This window comes from Ornithodoros turicata, chromosome 3, assembly GCF_037126465.1.
Source record: "Ornithodoros turicata isolate Travis chromosome 3, ASM3712646v1, whole genome shotgun sequence".
Lineage (NCBI taxonomy): Eukaryota > Metazoa > Arthropoda > Arachnida > Ixodida > Argasidae > Ornithodoros > Ornithodoros turicata.
The window spans coordinates 68,200,048-68,225,042 of record NC_088203.1 but is presented as its reverse complement, the minus strand read 5'-3'; the positions used below and the strand labels follow the sequence as shown (position 1 = coordinate 68,225,042).

Below are 24,995 nucleotides of genomic sequence, written 5' to 3'. Positions count from 1 at the left end.
CCTTTTGACCCACTACGCAGGAAAAAAAGAAAGAAAAACAGCAATCCCCCCCCCCCCGCCCCGCCCACGCCGGCGCACTCTGTCACTATACTCAGCCGCTATGTGGGAAGCGGCCTTACAGGATATGAATTCAATGGGAGACAGAGTTTATGCCAATTACAGGAAAACAGAATACATTTTTTAAGATGTCGTCGTCTAATAGAGAACAGCACCACGTAAAGAACCCCTGGACACATGAAAGGCGCTAGCAGAATATAAACCTAGTGCACCCTGGCCAAATGAATTTTAATGCATTGCGCCTATGGGGATTCCGTCGATTTTTGCACAGCGCCCATGTTTAGTCTACGATTTTTCGACAAAGGCAGTCAAATTCTGGAAATGTCATCACCTATTTTTGTTCAGTACCTCCTCCAGGCCACATGCCAACCACGACACGATGTGTGAGTGTTAATCCTGGTTCACCCAGGGCCTTCAAAGTTGTGACTCAGACAGGGTTCCAGTATTATCGTAATACTATCGTATTATCGTAGTATCGGTCTGAAGGTTCGGCCGGAGTTCGAAAAGCGAATGGTAATTTTTTCCAGAACTCGAAAGGGCTGACGGAACAGAGAACTGTATGTTGAGTGAGTAATATACAAATCATACTGTTATGTATTTTCTATCGATTTTGTATTAAACTATACAACTTGATAAAACTGTCCATTTCGAGTGCCGTTCTGGAAGTGATTTTGTCAAACGCGACCTTTCAGGGTGCAACAGGAGAACAAGATACGGTGTTCAACACCGTGATCTTACTTTCACATATACATACGACAAAATCAGCTTAGCACATCTTTATATTATTTTTATATCAAATGATATTAAGCCCCGAAGTTGACGAAATGGGCCCCTTGGCCATTTCGAGTGCAGTTTTGGAAGCGATTTTGTCAAACGCGACCTCTCAGGGTGCAATAAAAGAACAAGGTACGGGGTTCAAACACCGCGATCTTACTTTCACATATACATATTACAAAATTAGCTTAGGACATCTTTAATAATATTGTTATATCCAATGATATTAAGCGCGGAAGTTGATGAAATTGACAATTTGGCCATTTGGAGTGCCGGTTTGCAAGTGATTTTGTCAAACGCGACCTCTCAGGGTGCAACAGCGGAACAAGGTACGGGGTTCAAACACCGTAATCTTACTTCCACATATACATACTACGAAATCAGTTTAGGACATCTTTAATAATATTGTTATATCCAATGATATTAAGCCCCGAAGGTGATGAAATTGACCACTTTGCAATTTCGAGTGCCGTTTTGAAAGCGATTTTGTCAAACGCGACCTCTCAGGGTGCAATAAAAGAACAAGGTACGGGGTTCAAACACCGTGATCTTACTTTCACATATACATATTACAAAATTAGCTCAGGACATCTTTAATATTATTTTTATATCAAATGATATTAAAGGTCAGCTATGCCGATATCCCAAATAGTCGAAACGGTTGTGATATTCTGAAAGCCCACATCCAGCTCTCCCCAAAATGCACCTTCATTCTCTCAGTTCGGTACAGTACCATGTAAAAAAAATAGATAATTCATTCCGAAACACACATGGGCGCAGCCATTTTTATGACGTAGATGCGCCCGAACGGGCATTGTGACGTGTACGCGCCTTCGTACTTGTCAGTGGATTTCAGCTACGGCTTCTCGCGGCTTCACGTATCTGTGCTTGAAGATGGCGGACAGCCGGGTTCCACCGTTCCGCGATAAGTAAACAGTGCGGTAGCTGCGAACTCATTCGCGAACCAACCTCTGTGCGATGTTGTGACTGGAATCCGTCGTTTGTGTTTTGTGAGCACGTACAACTTGTATCAAGTCGCGTCTGCGTTAGCCCCTTTACAGCACTTGCCCATTGTAGAGACCCAGGTGGAAAATATCTGCAAGTGGAACCACTTGCAAGTTGTTTATGAAACAAATACCCCTTTCAGAAACCACTTGGAAATTGTCCACTTTAAAATCCACTTGGAAGCCGTTCCACTTTGGAAACCACTTGGTAGTGGTTCCACTTACATATCCTTTTCCACTTTGGGACCTACTTGCAAATGGTTCCACTTGCAGAGCCACTTGCTAGTGAGTCCACTTCAGTTTCCAGCTTACACTGTACGCCCAGTAACGGTTACGTACCACACGAACATCAGGTACATTATCTTCTTCTTTCTATGATTCAAGAGGTACGGCTAACGTGATAAAATATGAAGTACCGCGCACATACCGTTTCGTGCATGAGGTACACATGCGATACGATGCGCCTTCGCCACGTACGAACGACCAGACAAACGTCAAACACTGTCAGTTCTCATTTCAAGCTTCCAACCTGACATGGACAAGGGAATCATGCCGCCAGCTTAGTCCAAACTGAAACAGTCACACATTCGCGACGTGCATAAAACACACACACACAATGAGGTATTGAGCAACACACTATTTTATTACGAAAATACATACCTTGAAAGTGGCATATCCAGGTTGACACAATAATGGAAAACATCTCGCGCACACTGTCGGGAAGTGTTTCACACGTATACACATGTTTCAATGTCACAAGGTATCGCACAATGGACAGACAATATGACAAGCTGCAGTCCGCGTTTCTTAAGATGATCAGGTACGATATGAATCTCGGGACATTTCGAGATCCAATATTGGAAGTGCAGCATGAAGAAAGCCAAATCTGAAATGTTCAAGGAAAAGTTCAGTCACATATTAGTCATGTTCGAACTGTAAGTTGGTCCACTGGCTTACCCTTCCAAGAAGCGAAGTCAACAGAATCGAGACTGAAATTAGCAGAAGCAGCTCACGACGCAGAAATCACATTCTCCTTTGTTCTTCATGCGAGCCATCCGAGCGAGCACCGTGGAACGCCTGTTCTGTTGCAACTTGCAATCGGGTGATATCATCGGCGATGGCGGTTTCGTGGCGAGGCGAGGCATTGAGTTTCGCCTCCTATATGCGCCTAAAGCACGCTGAACTTGGAATATAATGCTGGGCAGTTTCAGTAGCTTCATTGTATTGCTCGCTATCCAACCGACGCAACTTTGAAGAAATCGTTCAAATGATACGAAGACATGGATTGGATTGGATTGCCTTTCCTTTCGTGTTTAGTGTTCCTCATGTGATACCCCAAGCGGATCCTGTCTAACCCACTCTGACTTTCAAAGTGGTTATAGTTTAACCCACAAGGCTCTGGCCAAACCCACTTTGACATCGGAGTGAACACAATTTAGCCAGAAAATGGTTCTATTTCGAACCACTTCGCTGACCAAGTGGTTCCAGTTTAGCCCACAACGGCTCTGTCTAACCCACTCTGATTTCCACATTGGCGAGATAATGGTTCCATTTCAAACCACTTTGCTGACCAAGTGGTTCCACCTTAAACCACTTTGCTGACAAAGTGGTTCCACTTTGACCCACTTTGTTGTTCAAGTGGTTCCACTATATCCCACTTGGGATTCCACTCTATTTTTTCACCTGGGGACTGACGTTTCGACAGCCGTGTTAGAAAGAAAATGCCGACAGCGTTTTATTCCTGCAGGAAAAAATTGTGCTATGTATTTGAGAAACCGCATACTGCTATGGGACAAGTTTTACGTACGATTTATCAATGTGCAACAGCGTCGACGATGGTATGTAACGACGAGAGACGTAAAACGAAATACAAATCACATTTTAAACTTTTTGTGGGATTCTGTGCATTTTCCAGAAGCTTTCTTTGAATCACACCCCCACGCTGCGTTGTGTGGCGCGCTACAAACTACTGCATTTTATGTCTAACATCTGGATATTGTTTGTAATGAGCACCGTCGCACAAAAACATGCACACGAAAGCTCCAGTAGCCATGTGGTTGCACACTATGCAGACGCAAAAGAAGTACCAGAGCACACATTGCCACTTAGAAATGGTGTTTTTAGAAATGTGGTGTCTGAAGAGTTAGGGCATAGCATAGATCCTAGAAATCAGGTGCACCTTATCCTTCTGTAGAGTGCTCTTTCAATTCACAACTCAGCCCATGGGGTGTAAAAGTGTTAGAGGTAATTATGTGACTTGTCGTCCTGGGTGACATCACTGGCCAGTCTCGGAATTAATTCCGTGCTCAGGAATTATTGTACAAATCACTTTGTATGTAGGACATGATAAGCAATATGTAAGTTGCAACCTTGTCTGCAGCATTCTCGATGGCCTCTTACAGGGGCCGTGTAACTTGAGTTTTCAATTTATAAAAATATAAGTATACAATATGAAATTTATATAAAAAAATAACATTTATAAAAAGAATTTATAAAAATAAATAAAAAGAATTCATGGAAGCAATCCGTTAGCATACCCATTGCGCATGAAGCACAATTATATATGCTTGGACATCATCTAATTAATCTTCTGAACCATATGTGTGGCTGCATACGAAATTTTTTATGCGCATGCTCTACCTTCCTATTCCTACATGTGCACACGAACAACAGTGAATATATGTGAAGTGGCAAAAAGCAACGCTAGAATCTACCATCATTGTGCCCCTTTAACTTTCCCACATTTATTTCTGGTCAACAGGGAATATCTCACTAGAAAAGAAGACATTTGTGCATTGTTTGGCAAGCAAATAAATATATTTATTTACATTTTCCATCAATCAACAATGTTGTGACCTGGTGCAAATATTAATGTCAACAAGGAAAGTACTTACAAATTATTCCTATGTGCTCAAATGCAGATATGACAATTCTGTATTTGTACCTCAGCACAGTACAGTTTCAAAATTAACAAACTGCACAGCATCAGCAATCTTAAGGTATCTCAAGAGGGGAATCACATAAAGCTCCAATAATAGACTGTGCAAACAAAGCTCCAAAAAACAAAGTACTTCAAGAAAAATCTGAATAATCGGTTGACGTTGTGATATGTACTACTATGCACAGTTCATGAATGGAACATGTTACCTTATTGCATTGCCTCCATGTGAGCACTAGAACAGGCAGCTTTTTAGGTCGCTCTTTTCGTGTTTTTCTATTGTCTTTTTTTGTTTTCTGTTCTTGCAATAGCAAGCATGGCCATAGTGAAACACAAGCAGCCAAGGACAGGATGAGACATCTGCAATGCGACTGCTAGCTCTAAACTGATATATTTATTAGCAGACTCTGGAATATACACATATATGCTGCTAAGCAAATGACAATTTAACCAATAGAATAACAGACAAGAAAAAAGGGTTATATATCTTCCCCTCTCCTCATTCTATTTCACAGGAAGCCCTAGTATCATTCTGAGTGTGCCCGTGCGTTCCCTTTGAGATAACGTATCTCGGACAGAAGCAAATCCAACAGCGGACTGCTTACACATGCAGCTGTCTTGGATTTCTCTAACCACTTATTATTTAACCGCTGCCTTGAGCTGTGTGTTCTGGAAATTTAGGCAGCATCCAGAGACCCTGCATTGTGTTGCCAAGTTTCTCGAGGGCATCAAAAGCAAAAGTCTGTCCTTGGCTGCCTGTGCTTCACTATGGCTCTCAGACACAAACTACCCCATTTCAACACAGTAGAAAACACAGATTTGTAAATAGCATCTGTTGACTGCACTGTACATACCCCCCATATAAAGGATCATAGTGGATACTACATCTCGTGCGATAATGTCAGGAACACAAAAAAGCTAGATTTGAAACCACTCTTACGTCGTTGTAGTAGTATTTGTGTGAAGCTACGCAATTCCTGTCCTGCAAATAATTTAAACCATATGTTCCATCTGCCAGCGTGATGATCCCCTGAAAAGCAATTCACACTTGGCGGGAACTACCGGTTCTGAAACCTATCCCTGACATTTGTAGCCATCAGGGAGAAAACCCAAGGGCTGCGGTGGAAAAGACAAACACACACGGGCTATGCCCTCACTGTGTATCAGCTGCTCTGGCTACTAAGAACACGTTCCAAATTGATATAACATGGCTTGACATGATACGCCGGCGAAAGCTAACCTATAAAATTCGTAGTTAAATGTACAATACGTAAACACTTGCCATAACATGACAGTTTCCTTCCTGCATTCATGCGCTACCATTCAACCCACATAAACAGTGTAGTGAATCAAACGTCGTTTGACAGAACTTGAACAAGATTATATAGCACATGATAAAAGTAGAGTGAACATAATGTGCACAAAAAATGGCTAGGAAGCAAGCGAGCTGGTGAAGATGATGCATATGTAAAACCCCCGAGACTAGGGAACACAAAGGGACGTGTTTGTCTGTCCCTTCGTGTTCCCTAGTCTTGGGGTTTTACATCATGCATAATGTGGAGCTTTCCATTCACGCTTAATGGCCGTAGCAGTAATGCATGAAGGCCACTGCTAAGTTGTGTTGAGAAACACCACTTTATGTTTGCCATGTCTAAATGAAACGTCAGTGACCTGATCCAAATTAACCGTTCTGAGTCTGGAACACACAAAGAGAAAAACGCAACACACGCCACAACATTAACAGATAGGCAAATGAGCTGTGGCGAGCTCCACCTTGGGACAAAGTCAACAAGTAATTCACCAAAAGTCAATGAGCGCCTGAAATGTAACATCTCTGACTGGTAGCAGGACGGTCCACGTTCAATTCCTGGTGCTAGCACTGACTGGCTTCTTCATGAATTATTTGTTGAAGTTTCGATGTACTTGAGAACCATTCGTCAACCATTGTATCCTCATGAGGTGATGAGGGTTTGTCATCCCAAAGAGACTCCCTTTCTGGCATGTGTCCTTATGGATGCTCATCACTGCAGAAAAAAAGCATTTAATGACAAGAAATGGATAGTCGTATTTACTGTATAATGATTGTGCACAACAGAAAGAAGACTTTTGCACAAAAGGCTGTACTTCTTGAGGTCTAACATCAAGTCACAAAATTCCAGAATATATGACATGTTGTAAGGTAGAGAATAAGTAGAGTTATTGAGTTGTCGAGTTGAGTTGAGGGGGGAGTTGTACCCCCTTTTTATTTTATTATATATCATTGTATAATTATTTTTATGTCTGTACCAACCTCGCTCTCTACATTACAACATGTTTTATATATTCTGGGATTTTGTAACTTCATGTTAGACATTAACAAGAGCAGCCTTGTGCACGAAAGTCTCGTCTCATTAAAATTTAGATGCTCTCAACAGTCTTCTTTCTGTTGTGAATCTCTATCGCAGCATACCTGCACATTGCTGTTCTATGTACTGTGACTTTGCAGTAAGAGTATGGACTTTGAGTAAAACGACTATACAGTACTGCTCAGGTATTTTTGTCTATCGAACAGTATGTATGTATGCAGTATTCACACAGTATTTGTGCACCGGACCCACTAAAAATGTAGTGAATGTGGCATTGCCCACGGTAATGCACCAAGTTGAACACAATTATTGTAGAATCCAGGTATTTTAGCTTACATGTCAAGCCAGTACCACATCCAGTGTGAAGTTGTGACAAATAAATAGTTTCCATTTTTTTAGCGCTCAGAACACAGACAGTGAATTAATAAGAGTAGACAATGTTAACATGAATTCTGGGCTATTCTTCAATTAAAGATTCACAGATAGTAAAGGCACGTTCCTCAATGGACGTTGATGACACTGAAAATTCTAAAACGTTATCAGCTTCAACAACATCAGCTTCGGTGTGTCAAAGGATTGTATGTCCAACAGTAATCCAGCTAACAGTAACAAAAATGTGCAAAAGACATTAACTGAACTAATGTAACGTAGCTTCTATATCAGACAGTGAAGCTTGTAACACCCCATCCACAGGAACCAGTGTCCAGACAGCAAAAGTGCTTGAACTGGGAGATAGCAGCTAATCGGAATGGCGACCTTTGTTTTCCACCCTGAAAGCACAGGTTGTAACTTTGAGGGCAGATTTAAAAGTGGTGTCAAGATGTCTGCATGCGAGTGCACATCAAAAGTTGAACATAGGTGAATACTCAAATTATAACATTACATTGTCATACCTGTTGGTGGAGGTAGACTGCAACTAACGTGTCAGCAATTTCTTCATGCACCAGATGCAAGCCAGATCATGCTTAATTTCCGCCTTCAGCGTGCACCTGTGATAATTCAGAAGTTAGATTATCAATACTATTGTGTTGTTAATCGTGGTTATATCAGAGTAAGCGCAGTAGGACAGCTGCACAATCGATATTTTTTATATCTGAACCTCGACTTACCTTTTTTGCTCTCGTTTTTTGCCTTGACCCTCCGTGGCACGTTCGAAATGTTGTGCGTCGGGCACTTCAGATTTTCATCAGACGATTTCGTGCCGAGATTCCAAACTGCCTCTGGAGTCGCTCGTAACATATGATAACATTCGTGGACGAAATCCTTGCAGTGGAAATTACCACCACTGTCAGCCAAGAGCTTCGCACTGCTTGGTCTTTTGGCAGCTTATAATAGGTAACACTTGAATGCTCCGATGAATTGTTCTAACAGCGTAGCACCGTCGCATCTTCGACAACTTCGCCGTGGCATATCACGTATCGTATCGCTCCAGCCCATAAAAGGCAAGGTCAGAACAAGGAAGTGCACTTTCAAAACGACGCCGTGCCAAAAAAAAAAATATTCACATGCTTTGTTTCCGGCTTAGCAACAACATAACAGCTGTTCGCTTATGTACGATGCACAGAGGACGAAATGAAAGAAGCCAAGCGGCCCAGCCAAGAGTCCATGCCAAGCCAAAGACAGATAAACCGAGAGCGGTGACGTCGGTGCGCCCGTGCGCAGGGTTTGCCGACGGTCTGACGGCCGGGCGTGGGAACTAAAAAAACTGTTTTCTAAAAAACTACGAACAGTTGGAGCAAGATATTTCGCACACATATTCAGTGTTCGGTAATGAACACACAGCGCGAGTATTGCTCAGTTCTGCGGCACTTCAAAATCGGCATATCTGACCTTTAAGCCCCGAAGTTGACGAAATTGGCCATTTGGCCATTTCGAGTGGCGGTTTGGAAGCCATTTTGTCAAACTCTACCTCTCGGGGTGCAACAGAAGAACAAGGTACGGGGTTCAATCCCCGTGATCTTACTTTCACATATACATACGACAAAATCAGCTTAGCACATCTTTATATTATTTTTATATCAAATGATATTAAGCCCCGAAGTTTACGAAATTGGCCCCTTGGCCATTTCGAGTGCCGTTTTGGAAGCGATTTTGTCAAACGCGACCTCTCAGGGTGCAATAAAAGAACAAGGTACGGGTTTCAAACACCGTGATCTTACTTTCACATATACATATTACAAAATTAGCTTAGGACATCTTTAATATTATTTTTATATCAAATGATATTAAGCCCCGAATTTTATTAAATTGGCCATTTGGCCATTTTGTGTGCCGTTTTGCAAGCGATTTTGTCAAACGGGACCTCTCAGGGTGCAACAGGAGAACAAGATACGCGGTTCAAACCCCGTGATCTTACTTTCCCATATACATAGGACAAAATTAGCTCAGGACATCTTTAATATTATTGTTATATCGAATGATATTAAGCCCCGAAGTTGACGAAATTGGCCATTTGGCCATTTCGAGTGCCGGTTTGGAAGCCATTTTGTCAAACGCGACCTCTCAGGGTGCAACAGCGGAACAAGGTCCGAGGTTCAAACCCCATGATCTTACTTTCAAAAATACATACGACAAAATCAGCTTACGACATCTTTAATGCTATTTGTATATCAACTGATATTAATATCCGAAGTTGACGAAATTGGCCACTTTGCCATTTCGAGTGCCGTTTTGGAAGCGATTTTGTCAAACGCGACCTCTCAGGGTGCAACAGGAAAACGAGATACGGGGTTCAAACCCCGTGATCTTACTTTCACATATACATACGACAAAATCAGCTTAGGGCATCTTTAATATTATTTTTATACCAAATGATATTAAGCCCCGAAGTTGACGAAATTGGCAATTTGGCCATTTGGAGTGCCGGTTTGGAAGCGATTTTGTCAAACGTGACCTGTCAGGGTGCAACAGCGGAACAAGGTACGGGGTTCAAACACCGTGATCTTGCTTTCAGATATACATATTACAAAATTAGCTTAAAGGAACTGTAAAGTGAAATTTGACCCCCGGTTTCTGTGTGCGACCTGGTAGTGTTTGCCTGAGTAATGCCTAACATAGAGCCTAAGCACTCAAAGCGGGATAATTATTGCACAACATAAATTAGAAAAATTAAATCGGACGGTAGGTTGCGCCCCGTAACAGCTAAAAAAGTCATGATGGGAGTACTCCTGTCACGTGATACCTAAGTAATACACAATGAACTTACGACAGGCTACTAATCTCCAATAAACACTACTTTTAGAATCACAAGAATTACTGAGACAATTCTTCAAAATATCGAAGAAACAGTATACCAAAATACTGTCAGTGCGGTCAGCGCCCTCTCTTTGTTCTCCTCCCAACCATATTGCACGGCGACGGCGTTTATTGCGGCCTTGCGAGGTTTGTGTACGCAAAAAAGTTCCATTTCCTGCCGAAATTGAACAAAGCTTCACCTGACAGCTATGCCAGGTATCTACTGTAATGTTCGGCGATACACCAAGTGTGCTCTTTCGACAAGGGACATTGTGTACCACAAGATTCCAACGGAAAATGCACGGAAACGAAAGTTGTTGCAAGCGCTTGGTCAAGACATTCGTGAGCCACGCCGTATTTGCTCAACCCATTTCTCTGACGAGTTGTACGAAATGGTAGCAGCGGACGGTCAAAAACTTCTCACACGGACGGCAGTCCCGACACCAGTGTTTCAACGTGTGACGTCTGACGATGCGAACACCAGTGCTGACGAGGTATGTATTTACCGATACACAGGAATGATACATATATGTGGTGCACTTGAAATTCAAATCGATTTTTGTGATGTCTACGCTGCGTAATGTACCAAACAAAATACCCCCCTTCCCCTGGGGAGCCCTGAGCTCTCGCAGGAGAATATAAGTGTCAAAATGGGCTATAGGCACTGACCGCATTCTTCATTCATATCAGCGACACAGGCTTCCATCGTGACTGACAAGAATGTGAAACTCAGAAGTAAAAGCCTGTCAATGGATGATTTACCGTCAACACCTCTCAACCTTTATCCAGTGATGAATTCAGCACCTATTGTCCATATACACTCATGCTCACAGGTGGGTCGAGCTCTTGTTTTGTTTAACATTTTAACTTCTGCATGCCTTGCAGGTGCATGATATGACAATATCTGCACCACTGGTGGAACCAGCTGCTGAGTAATTCTGGAAATCTGAAGACAACAGTTTTGAATGGCGTTCTGATACAAGATTGCAGATACTAAAAGCTCTTCTACTTTGCAGTGTTGTGCCCTCTGCTTCACCAGACCAGAAGTAGTACATCAAATGTGCATCATATTCAGAACTTCCGGTGCATCTCACAAAGTGGCCACAGATGTTCGCATCACGCTTCGCACCACAAAAGCCGAGTGCCCAAGTGAACACAATTTATCTTGAAAACTTCGGCCAGAAGTGAAAAAGATGGTTGCAGGGAACATCCTGCTGTCCTGCACAATCCCTTTCAATGGGACCAGTGCAGCCATGGTGTGAATTCATAGCGCCTTATGTTTTCACAGATTCAAATGACACCTTGTACTATTTCCTGCTGACCAGGTTCCGTGGTTACTCGAGCTGATTAACATTAAAGTCACCTCAACAGACCTCACCTACGACACCTACTAGAAAGGTTGCTGGCTCCCTTTACCAACACAGGTAGGATTATCAGAACTCACGGTCATGAGAGACTGAAACATCCAAATAATCTTACTGAAACAGAAGCTTTCGAATAGAGTCTGTCCTTCATTAGGCATGATACAGACATACATGGTACAGATATTTATACTGATGTACAAGGGAACAAGGAAGGTAGTGAGGAGGAAATCCAAATTGAGGGCACAAAAATAATACAAAACAAGGCACACAGGCTTTGCGTAGTTGAATTTTCTGTTACAATAATTCTATCTGCAACAATGACATAAAAGGTACACGTAGTAAAAGGTAAAAAGAACAAGCTTGTACAATTGCAATATGCAAATGCCATACTCGGGAATGCTTAGTGGCCATGTAGTCCACAAGAGGATCTTGTAACAGAGGGTTAAGAAAAAGCTTGAATCTGCGGTCAAGTTCCGTGCACTTGCTGAGCTAAACCCGTGGATGCAGCATACTTGTAACCACCTTTACAGGTGTAGTCTCAATTCTGAAGGAAATGTAGAGCTTCTACTTAGAATGTGGAGAAGTATGAGCTTACGTATACAAATCGGCTGTCATTCAGGAAATAATGTATACAAGCTTCGAGATAATGTGTCTAGGTTTGACCTGGCGCGCTTTCAACAGCCATGACAGCCATGAGGGAACATGTTTCGATAGAAAGAGCATAGGCAAGACACTTAGCCATGACCATACCTTATCTTCGCAGAGGATGTAGATCACCTACTGAGTGAAACACCAACAACTTGCAAAGATGTAAGCTACGGTAGCGGTCTGCAAATGGCCTGAGCCCACACCAATGGCTGCAATTGGACTGGTATGAGGGGAAACATGGGAAATTTATAATAAGAAATTGAGAAAGTGTTGCAAAGATGGATGTGCACAGACACAGAAAATGTCTAAAATTTTTGTCAACGACAGGGATTCCTCTGGCATTACCCCACCTAAGGCGTTCTTATACTGATAAAGTCATGAACGCGAGATGTTTTATTTATGTATTTATTTATTTCTATTTTTCTGGTGCCCATGAACGGCCAGAGGGCCTCCCTAATGGTGCATCATACAAACACTCAATACAAAGAAATGAATTAAAACACCATAATTACATAAAACAAAACAAAAACAAATACTACGACAAAGACAAAACCGTGTAGATGGCGAGGCAACAACTGACCTTGCTTTGCACCCATCATGAAGGAGGCATCGAAGTTGGCGTACGACGCCAAATAAGTCACCACTGAACAGAACAAAAACCCCGGAATGGGAGTTGTATACAATCTGAAGCCTCAAAGAAGGTGATTTCTCGTAACTATTACCACATACATAAAATGTTTTGTGGGTTCTAGTGCTGCAATGTGGAACATAGAAATTGAGCCTTGATACGATCGCAGCTGTATCGATATATGTCTATATCGATATATAAATCGAGTATAGGCAGGGTGGTAGCCTATGTTCTCTTAGAGCTTATGGACTGGAACGTGTTTGTGGCAAACACCTGTGCACTGAACAGAATAAAAAAAGCATACATACATTGCGTTACTGGTTGGTGCGAAGTAGCACTTGCAAATTGATATGAACGCGGTATGGGGATGTTCTCCTTCATTGTTTGCTTGTTTACTGCTATCACCTGCATGCTCATTCATAAACACAGTGATCAATAAAGCAACATTACAAGCTTTGATGTCTGTAGAATGTATTTTACTGTGTAATGGCTGTCTGGTTATTCCAGAAGGGTATATGGCCGACCTCTATTGTTCATGAAAGGTATACTGTTGTGACCAAGCAGTGTTCAAACCATCCAGTGTACTGCTGTCAAGATGGGAGGCATTCAATGCAGCATACAAGCACCTGAAAGGAAAGTGAGAGCTTCATCTCAGTGAAAGCGAATAAACATGCGCATGGTCAGACAGCATCTACTGCATCACACGTCAAAAAGGCAAAAACCTTTGTGTGCTTCAGAAGGAAAGTTTTCCCTTATGGCATGTACAGCACATGCTGCGAGGACTTTTCTGCAGTGCTTTCAGCATTCCTAATGGTCTCCAGAGCCACCTGGTAAACTGTTTGTAGGCAACGTACTGAAACTTCCAGCATGTACCATGGACAGCGTAAAATTATGATATGTAACTTTACTAATAACAAACCGAAGGCACACATGGAGGAATTCACTTGTTCACTTAGCTGTTCCTCTTAACAGCGTACTCGTCGCTTTCTCTCACGTAGCAGTAGGATACCTGGAGCAACTCAGTCTTCAGCCACAGTATTTTAAAGTACACATTTCCTCGAAATGCAACCGCTGCGCTGCTTCAGTAATGTCTCATTTCGCGGCAACAAAGGCATTCTTCTGCCGTCGGCATCGGCACGCATGTGCCACAAGGACACCTGAACTGAAAGAGCAATGCCGTATTTCCGCTGCGAGCTTCTCAACATTTTCATTACACATGAAGAGTGTTTCCCACGGCGGCTGGGTGACTGTAATGACGGTAATTCATCCTCCGTCGACGATTCTGCGGATGATGTCGTGTCATACTGCGTCTACCGCATGCACTCGTACGAACAAACGTTTTGCGGGCGTCACTGCTGGACTATCGCAAACTCTAGGGCATTCAAGTTTGGAAAAATCCACATCACACGACGTGGACCTCAAAACAACATTACGGCTTCGCCACAGACCTGGAGACGAATTAGAAAGGCGAAACTAGCCGTAGCCGACACGAGCCAACCCAGTGTTGTGTCTGAGGGAGTACTGAGCTTTGCGCTCGAATGTAATCTTTGAAATTCGATTACTCAAAGAAAGAAAGTATTCAAAAAGAAATATTTCGTAACTGGGTGATTCCACGCGAAATGATCCAGCGGACCTGCTCGGCCCCCACAAAACGATCCCAAATTATTACGAAAATTTTTTTAGCAGTCCCTAATAGTGCAAAACGATACACCACGAAACATTTCTTCCCAAAATCTCAATGTGGCGGGTGCTACACACGAGCAAAGTTCGCAGCGCTGGCGAAAACCGTGCCTGGCGTGAACAGTAACTGGGGCTCATAGAAAGCACCTAGAACTGTGGGGTTTTCTTTTGCGTATAAAGGAAGCTGTGCTCTACACAGCGTCCAAATCCCGGTTGTCGTGCTGTAATCGGTGCAGGTATACAAATGCCGGAAGTTTCGCAATTTTCCTCCTACTTCGCGATTTTTTTGTGGAAAATTAAACCATTAAATTTTAATGAATATTTTTTCCTGCCAAGGCCCCAAGGAATACTTCAACAGTAAAAATCGCCAGACACGTAACTTTTATAGTCATTGCAAGAAAAAAAGAGAAAGTATGCGATTTTTCCAAAATTCGCTACAATCGAGCGTAAAACACGCAATGAAGAGGTCGGAAGAGACGCCTGAACCCAACGCAGTTTTATAGAACGAGCCTTCCTCTACAACATATTAAAAAATCTCGAGGGTGTTTTTTTGTATACAGGAGAAAATAATTTTTTTGTAGTAGAGGGTATTACGACTACAGTGACCCACGTTGCATGTGTCCAGTGGGGTGCTATATTTGTTTCTTGGGCTCCTGTTTTAATTCCTTTTATTTTCAATTTTTCTCTGGTCTGGTTGGGTTTTAATGCGCAAGCAATATGCTGTGGCACAGGCTTCTGCAAGGTTACCATAGCCTTTGCTTCTGTAGCATAACACGTGTATTGCAATCCTGGGTGGTTATGTTTGTGGCATTGTTTCCGGTGTGCACGGTGCCGGCAACGGAGATTGGGGATTAGCGGTGATGGGCAGGTCTATGTAATACTTTTTGTCGTGCGAGCTAAAACCCTGCGCGGATGAGCTTTTTCACATCCGCATCCTATCCGAAAACTCCGCGTCTCCCACGGCACGCAGCAATAGTTCAGTTTCTATGCCCGATATATCAGGCCAATTTTCCAGGAAATAAACGTTATTTCCCGTCAGCACAAAACAGCAAAACAAAAAAAAAAGGGGGGGGGGTCAACAAAAAAAGCTGTCGCCAAACTTCATCCACACGGGCGACTTCCTCTCTCTCGTTCCGAGAGTGAAAACCCCGGAGCGGCATAGCTTTTGTAGCGAGGACAGGTCCTGAGCGTCCATGACGCTACCAAAGGATACACGACAGCAAGTACAGATTTAGCTTCCACGAAAGATTATACGGCACCAAGCACAAAACACATTTTGCACAAAACGGGATAAGTAGAGTTTATTGCAAGTGAAACGCAAGCTCGGAGCGCACCTCGACTCGAGACGCCAGAGCCAGAGATCTCTCTCAGATGCGCGAGCTGCTTTCGTACACCTTGTACTCTATCTTCTGTACCTAGTGTGAAGCAAACGGATGGCGCAATCTCGCGGTTTATCCGAGTCTGACCCGCTCCTGATCCGGCGCCATCCACGTCCGATCCGCAGATCAAAACAAGCGTCCATATTGCATCCGAACCCAGAAGGTTAATATTTTTGCTGAATTGTTCAGCATTTAAATGTGACAGTTAAGGGAAACTTTCATCAACTGAACTGCATCGACGCAAATGCATCTACGCGCCTATAATATTCATCCTGGTGAATTGGAACTCCACAGCGCTCAACTGGAGCCATGTTCCTTTGGTCCGGGTGGCTGTCATATTGAAAACCAACCAGAAAAAAAAATCGGAAGTACGAAGAATTAAAACGGGAGCCCAAGAAACAAATATAGCACCCCACCGGATACATGCAACGTGGGTCAGTGTGGCCGTAATACCCTCTACTACAAAAAAATTATTTTCTCGCGTATACGAAAAAACACCCTCGAGATTTTTTAATATGTTGTAGAGGAAGGCTCGTTCTATAAAACTGCGTTGGTTTCAGGAGTCTCTTCCGACCTCTTCATTGCGTGTTTTACGCTCGATTGTAGCGAATTTTGGAAAAATCGGATACTTCCTCTTTTTTTCCTGCAATGACTACAAGAATTACGTGTCTTGCGATTTTTCCTGTTGAAGTATTTCACGGGGCCTTGTCAGGGAAAAATATTCATTAAAATTTAATAGTTTGATTTTCCACAAAAAAATCGCGAAGTAGAAGGAAAATTGCGGAACTTCTGGCCTTTGTATACCAGCACCGATTACAGCACGACAACCGGGATTTGAACGCTGTGTAAAGCATGGTTTCCTCTATATGCAAAAGAAAACCGCGCAGTTCTAGGTGCTTTCTATGAGCCGCAGCTGCCATTCACGCCAGGCACGGTTTTCGCCAGCGCTGCGAACTTTGCTCGTGTGTAGCACCCGTCACATTGAGATTTGGGAAGAAATGTTTCGTGGTGTGTCGTTTTGCACTATTAGGGACTGCTAAAAAAAATTTCCTAAAAATTCGCGATAGTTTTGCGAGGGCCGAGCAGGTCCGCTGGATCATTTCGCGTGGAATCGCCCAACTGAGATGTACTCTTCCTAGGCTTTCATAAAATCATAAGGTAACCCTGGGTTCACTTTACAGTTCCTTTAAGACATCTATAATATTATCTTTATATAAAATGATATTAAGCCCCGAATTTTATTAAATTGGCCATTTGACCATTCTGTGTGCCGGTTTGCAAGCGATTTTGTCAAACGGGACCTCTCAGGGTGCAACAGGGGAACAAGGTATAGGGTTCAAACTTCATGATCTTACTTTCAGATATACATATTACAAAATCACCTGAGAACACCTTTAATATTATTGTTATATCAAATGATTAAGCCCCGAATTTTATGAAATGGGCCATTTCGAGTGCCGTTTTGGAAGCGATTTTGTGAAACCCGACCTCTCAGGGTGCAACAGGGGAGCAAGGTACGGGGTTCAAACACCGTGATCTTACTTTCACATATGCGTATTATAGAATTAGCTTAGGACATCTTGAATATTATTGTTATATCCAATGATATGCCCCGAAGGTGATGAAATTGACCACTTTGTCATTTCGAGTGCCGTTTTAGAAGCGATTTTGTAAAACGCGACCTCTCAGGGTGCAAAAGGAAAAATGGTACGGGGCTCAAACTCCGAAATCTGGATTTGATGTATACATTCTGTATAGCCAGCTTAACACATTTTTTATATTATTTTTATATGAGCTCATATTAAGCCCCAAATTTGATAGCATTTTATTTCTTTTTGGCTTCGCGAGTGTCGTTGTCGAAGCAGTTTCTTCAAACGCGACCTCTCCATGTACAGGGGAAACAGGTACGCCCTGGCACCAGGATTAAAGGGCTTCGTACGTTTTAAAGGGCTGCTGCCGAGCATTGCGGTAGCCTCTGTTACAATTTCAGTAGAAGCCGTTCATAGTATCTTTTTGGCACCATGATACATATAATTTGAGTCATTGTGAAGGGCCCTGCTGCCGCCTATTCCAAGGTTTGCGGTGGTTTCCGATGCAATCACAGGAGAGGGGCATAAAATAAGGCGTCGCGTCTTTATATGTGTGTAAAATGTCTGCCACCATGATTAAAGGGGTTTTTGTCCGTTTTAAAGGGCTCTGCTGCAGCCTTTAATGGAGTTTGCGGCTGCATCCATTATAATTCCAGTAGAATGGCAATATCAAAAGCCGTTGCGAATACTTATATGACTTTGGAACTATGATACAAGGGGTATCGACCGTTTTAAAGGGGTCTGCTGCCGCATTTTCCGTATTTTGCGGTAGTCTCTGTTACAACCCCAGTAGAAGGGCATAGCACAAGCCATTGATGACATGTCATTGGCAGCATGATACAAGGGGTCTCGCCCGTTTTGAAGGGCTATGCTGCATCCTTTTCCGATGTTTACGGTCGCCTGTGTTATGATCTCGGTAGTATGGCATAGTATAACTTGTTCGTAATAGGTCTTCGGCAGCATGACACAAGGGGTTTTGCTCGTTTAAAAGGGCTCTGCTGCCACGTTTTCCGAATTTGATCGCCTGTGTTGTAACTCCAGCAGAATAGCATTGCACAAGCCACTGATAACTTTCTTTCTTTCGCTCCATGATACAGGGAGTGTCGCCCATCTTAAAAGGCCTTGCTGCTGCCGTATCCAAATTTTGCGGTCCCCTTTTGCGCAATCCCGGTAGAAAGGCATAGCATAAGCCGTCATGAATATGCCTTTGGTACCATGATACAAGGGGTTTCGTACGTTTTAAAGGACTCTGCTGCCTTTTCCGAATTTTGTGGTCGCTTCTGTTGCAATCCCTGTAGAAGAGCACCATAAGCCGTTGATAATATCTGTTTGGAACCATGATTAAAGAGGTTTCGCCCGTTCTAAAGGACTCTGCTGCGGTCATTTACGGATTTTGCGGTCGCCTCTGTTACAATCCCAGTGGGAAGGGCAATAGCATAAGCCGTCTCGAATATGCCTTTGGCACCATGATACAAAGGGTTTTGCCCGTTTTAGAGGGCTCTGCCGGTCGCCTTTTCCAAGTTTTGCGGGCACCACTGATAAAATCCCAGTACAAGGGCCTAGTATAAGTCGTTGATAATGACTTCGCTATGGGGAATACACCAGTGACTCTTTGTGGTGTATTCCTTGGTTGGCCCTGCCATCATCAGGGTTGCAGAACGGTTACTTTTTACTTTTCTCAAAGAAGTTGGCAAGTGATGCAATGTTTCAGAAGGAGACTGCGGGTCATTTTTTGCAGGTAGACGTGTAAGCGAAGCATGGACTTCTCTATGTGTGCTGCACTTCGAAAAAAATTAGTTATTACCATGCACAGTGAAATTCAAACGGCTTCGTAACGGATATGTATTCATCTATGATGTATTTTCCTCAGACTTTAGCACTAGTGCTCATAGGTGTCTGCTGTCGTGTAAATGTTCGGACTGTCGGCGATTTTCAAGTTCACTTTTGTGCCCCGTATCTTGGCAAGTTTTTTTCCTTGCCATATCGTCGCGGCTCTCTCATCCTGAATTCAAACGGAAGGTATCAGCTTTTAGTCCGTTGCGCAACTCGTATCAGCTCCGAGGAGGAACGACAATTTCTTCTTTGTCATTGTTTGCGGCTGGCACTATCATCAATGCGCATGGAAGCCAAGATGCAGTACCCGGCGTGATAACCCAAGCAGCACAATGTACTGAAAGTCGAGTGCAATAGGGGTGGACGGTATGTGTCTTATCGATGTTCATTAGTTTCACGAGTCTGTTCAAGGCCTTCCACCTACCCGTCCACCCCTATTGCACCCGACTTTCAGTACATTTTGCTGCTTGGGAAGATGTCTGTGTGATTTCGAGTGGAGCGAACCATAGGGGGGTATAGCTTTATGAATACATATCTATGGGTATATGCGTTGGTGGCCGAGCTGTATCAGGAAATCTCATGAATTACAGGGGGGGGGGGGGGGGTTGGAAAACTTCAGGGGAGTGTACACCTCCCTGGGGGGGGGGGGTAATGAAATTCCTGGAAAGGACCGCAATTATAGCAAAAATACCTTAGCGTAAACAGATGAGCGGTATAGATATTATGCATTTGCATATACAATTCGTTAATGAGAAACTTCACTTTACACACCAAACAGAAACAAATGAGCTTCTTTACCAAATGAGATATTGAAAATTTGAAAGGCGTTTCAAGTTCTTCGTACATAGTTCTTCACGAACGATTATCCCAGCGTTCAGGAGCACAGAAATTGTCGATTTACACGCTGTACTGTTGATTTTGCTTGCATTTTCAACGCGAAAAAGAAAAAAAATCAGGGAAAGAGATATAGATGAAAATTTCCACACAATTACTATCGTACATAACTATTCCATCTATTTCTCTTTTATTTTTTTCTCTGCGCCTCTCTGTGCTCCGTATAGTTTTTCGCGCATGATATCCGGACAGGCTGCTGCTACGCTGCGGGCCCATGAAGTTAGTGTAATAATTAATGTCATTCTCTGCACTTGTCTCCACTAGTACTTCTCAATTATCATATTACTTACATTGTAGTTCATCAAAATGCACGTTCAGACCAGATCGCTATAACTACTTGTTGAGGTTCATGAGTCACAATAACTGCTGGAATGTGAATGTACTTCCTAACGTCTTCAGGAGCAGCACTACATCGAGCAAGGGTAAAACAATGCCTGAAAACCTGGTTTCATTCCGAATTATTCATTATTTATGTGTGTGTGTGTGGGAGGGCAGCTTTATTCTAGTTAGTGGTCAGGAGCCCTTGGGACACAGAATAGCTGACTGCAAGCCATGCACATGCGGCCCGCGTGTGTGAGAGCCCTGATTATCCTGATCTAAGCATTGCTTCATCTTATGCAAGGAATAAATAATGTACTCGAGGGCGCGTAGCTCTTGTTTAGCGTTATCTTCAAATCTGCTAATGAACAGCTTTATTTTTGACGTTGGGGTGTCTAATTGCCACCGACGACATTCTACCCTGTTCCAGTTTCTCCTCCCCTATACAGGCTATACTCAATTTCATACCAGTCCTCATACCATGGATCCATCCAACTGGTTATTGGAAATCTACAATAAACATTGAAGATCAAGTTCAAAGGTATAGGCTGGGATTGAAGGAACGGCTCGCACCATCAAACCGCGTTATTGTTGTTTAGTTTCAAGCTGATCTAAACTGGCTGATTGCTATGCAATTTATTTTTGAAGCACCTTACATTTTCCACGCATAACTATACTACTGAATACAACAGACATCTGTCGACGTCCGTACGCCGCCCAAAGCCGAAGTTACTTCGCGGGGCTAACACGCAATAAAAAAAAAGCTGAATACTACAAGATCCGTACTGTGCATCCGATGCACCCTACATTAGTAGTTGTAAGGGACGAATGTTGCCTCGGTAGAAATACTTTCACCCACTGGATCACGTCACGGAAATGTTTCCTTTCCAGGCGGGGGGCGGCAGACGTGCATTGTCATTCAGAGACGCGATAACACACCACTGAACGCGTTCCAAAATGAACCTCCAGAAAAAAGCTCATTTTCATGTTATTTTGGTTTCGTCACTGATTTTCCTTTCCCACACTTCAGCCAATCAAATTTTCCTACCTGCGGAAGGCACAATCTGACATGGGACTTTAAGTTAGAAACTGCAACATCTGTTGTAATTGTCTGTTCTTGTGTTGTTGTAAATTGCCGTGTGACCTACCCACATGCGACTATACCTCCAAGTATGGGTAAACCAGTATTGTAAATACACTAAAATAAAATTCACTCAGTCTACTTCTCCACCGCCTCGTGTGTGGGTGATCTCCTGTATTTCTACCCACTGCTGGGATTTGGGAATATACACGCCTTCGATTCTGGTATTTAGTTCTGCTCCAAAATCTGTCATCCAACGAAGTTGCGTTTGATCAAATCATTGCCACTCGCAGACGCCACCACTCGCATCGCCACAGCACTCACAGACTCGCAGTAGTAACTCTGGATATAAACCTGATATCGAAGATGTCATCATTTAATTACGTAGTCTCTATATATACATGCTTAATAGCTATGAGTCCGCAGACCATACCTGTTTGCCTTGCTAGAGCCTGCGAAGTAGCGTTTGGTCAAATCGTTCATTTTCAAGCGACCAAAGAACAAACAGGAGACAAGATCACACACAAGTCGCTGTGTTGTTGTTTCGCGCTTGTTCTTTGGTCGCTTGTTGATTTACTTAGAACTTGCAAGGAGCTGAAACGCAAACTGTGGTTCAGCTCCTTTCCGTCGGATGGCGAAGCGGTCAAGCGCGACGTTGCAGATGACATCGAACATGTGGAACTGAATGCAGATTAGTTCTATGCGACGCCGCATTCGACCGTGTCGCTATCTGAGGAAAGTGGCTGGGACACAGGTATGGCCGATTAGGCAGGGACGGTTTTTTAATTTTCACGATTTATCCGCAGAGTAACAGACTATGTGGCATTATGGACATAAAATTTGGGGGCATAATATGTCCTCTAACGTCTACATTAGCTTTCCGACACTGTTCTTATTTGTTTTATCTTCGTTACAAACCCCGAAGTTTATCTTGGCGAACCCTGTACATGTAGCATAACTATAACGTAATTAAATTATAGCAGTAGATGAACTACAGAGTTACATGGAATAGATAACACTTCATGGCTGATTGGTCCCTTGCTTGACTGCTTTGTGGACATCTTGAATCCACTGAGCCAGCTCCCGTGGCTCAGTGGTTAGCGTGCTAGCCATGTCACGTCGAGACTGGGAGGTACCCGGGTTCGAATCCCGGTGCCGGCTGTGCTGTCTGGGGTTTTTCCTGGGTTTTCCTCAGACGCTTTCAGACATATGTCGGCACAGTTCCCCTAGAAGTCGGCCCAGGACGCACATTTCCCCAGGGCGTCAGTCGTGACGTTGCCCACATACGTGAGGCCGACAACGGCAAGCCCTTTCAACATCACCACCACCTTGAATCATTCAACAAAGTATTTGCGATGTTCTTTATAGCGCACGATGGATCAATATTTTGCTTTGAGCCCCAGCAGCTTAAGGTTTCTGGAAAGTTGACGAGGCACAAGTGAATATGCATTCAATTGCAACATGTAATTGTAGTGTGTGCCTGCACAGTCACTCAATTTGAGCAGTCTTGGCCCCTGAAAGTACGCGAATCTCTCAACATTTCTGTTGTGCAGTAGTTGGACCTTTCATCTAAGAGATTCGCGTGCTTTCGGGGGCAATGAGTACTACCCTGGCGCACTACGCTAGTTCGACAACATCCGTGGTGTGAAGGATCTAAAATACGAGAATGAACAAAAAAAAAGCAAAAACATGAATTAAAAAAGTTCCACGAATGTGACGCGCAACAAAGAGAAGAGGTTCTAGTGGAAGTGATGTTTCTAAATGGTGCACAAGGGAAAAGCACTTAAGCATAGTATACTCACGATATAAAGCGGTCTCCACAGTTGTAGTCGAGCTGAGTAGTGATAGATATTGCATTTGGTAACAATGGGCCGCTCAGGTTACATGCGACACGCACACGCACGATAAGATATATCAGAAAACAATGGAAATCATGTATCGATAGTGTGAACAATGGGTTCCCAGGTTTCAATAACATGCGCCGCCAGGATAAGGTAACGGTTAACTCGGGATAGATATTGCATTTGGTAACAATGGGCCGCTCAGGTTACATGCGACACGCACACGCACGATAAGATATATCAGAAAACAATGGAAATCATGTATCGATAGTGTGAACAATGGGTTCCCAGGTTTCAATAACATGCGCCGCCAGGATAAGGTAACGCTTAACTCAGGTAAACAATGGGAACTCACGTGTCGATAGTGTTTGATAGGCACCTGGATGCACATTTAATGACACTTAATAACACGCAATGACGGTTAATAACAAGCAATGACATGTAATAACACGCAAATGACATGTAATAACACGCAAATGACATTTAATAACACGCAATAACATCCGATGACATTTAATAGCATTTTCCGATCGGGTTGACGTCCCGATCAGTCCGTCACCTAGGTTGGTTGCCGCGTCAGAGCGCTAGGTAGGTTTCCGACAATGTGTAGTTTTGGTTTCGGTTTGAAATTCCCACCAAGCGCCCTCTAGTTTTCAAGCTTTGGCCGTCTGTAGTTTCAGTTTCGGTTTGAAAAAACAAATGGACGTCGGGGCCCGCCACCTAGGTTGGTTGCCGCGCTAGAGCGCCAGCTAGGTTGGTTTCTGACCATGTGGAGTTTTGGTTTCGGTTTGAAATTCCCACCAAGCGCCCTCTAATTTTCAAGCTTTGGCCGTCTGTAGTTTCGGTTTTAACAAAATTGATGTCGGGACCCGACGCCAAGGTTGGTTCCCGTATAGTTTATGACCATGTGTAGTTTTGGTTTCGGTTTGGAATTCCTAGGTTTTGAATGGCTGCAGAAGCCACCTTGTTTCAAGCTTTTGACCGTCTGAAGTTTCGGTTTCGGTTTGAAAAATGCATGGCGCGTGACAGCATGATTTTTTTTCCCCATGCCACTGTGATAAGTACACCCAAATAATGATGTATGTCGGAGACCAGACAACAGTGTATATATTCCTTTTTTATTTTAGCACATTATTTTTCTACTCTTTTATTTAACTACCGAAGGATATGTTACAAATTACCAGATTCTTGCTTGGCATCATCCTTGAACAAAAGCAATCTGGAAAACAAAGGAAAACGAAACATCCTGTGAATGCTTTTCTCAATCAGAACAAAGTCTGGGACGGCTAAGATCTTGATCGGGTGCCACGCAACAACAACAAGCAGCATTATCAAAGAGTCGGCTAACGTTTCCACTTTCCGATATGTCTCTCATACTGTGTCGTGCA

General features: G+C 43.2%; 1 protein-coding gene across 1 annotated transcript in view; it reads left to right on the top strand.

Annotated features, from left to right (window-relative positions):
• LOC135388575 (uncharacterized) overlaps positions 1 to 24,995 on the top strand; it is a 225,831-nt gene that overhangs the window by 137,598 nt on the left and 63,238 nt on the right. The window lies entirely within an intron of this gene.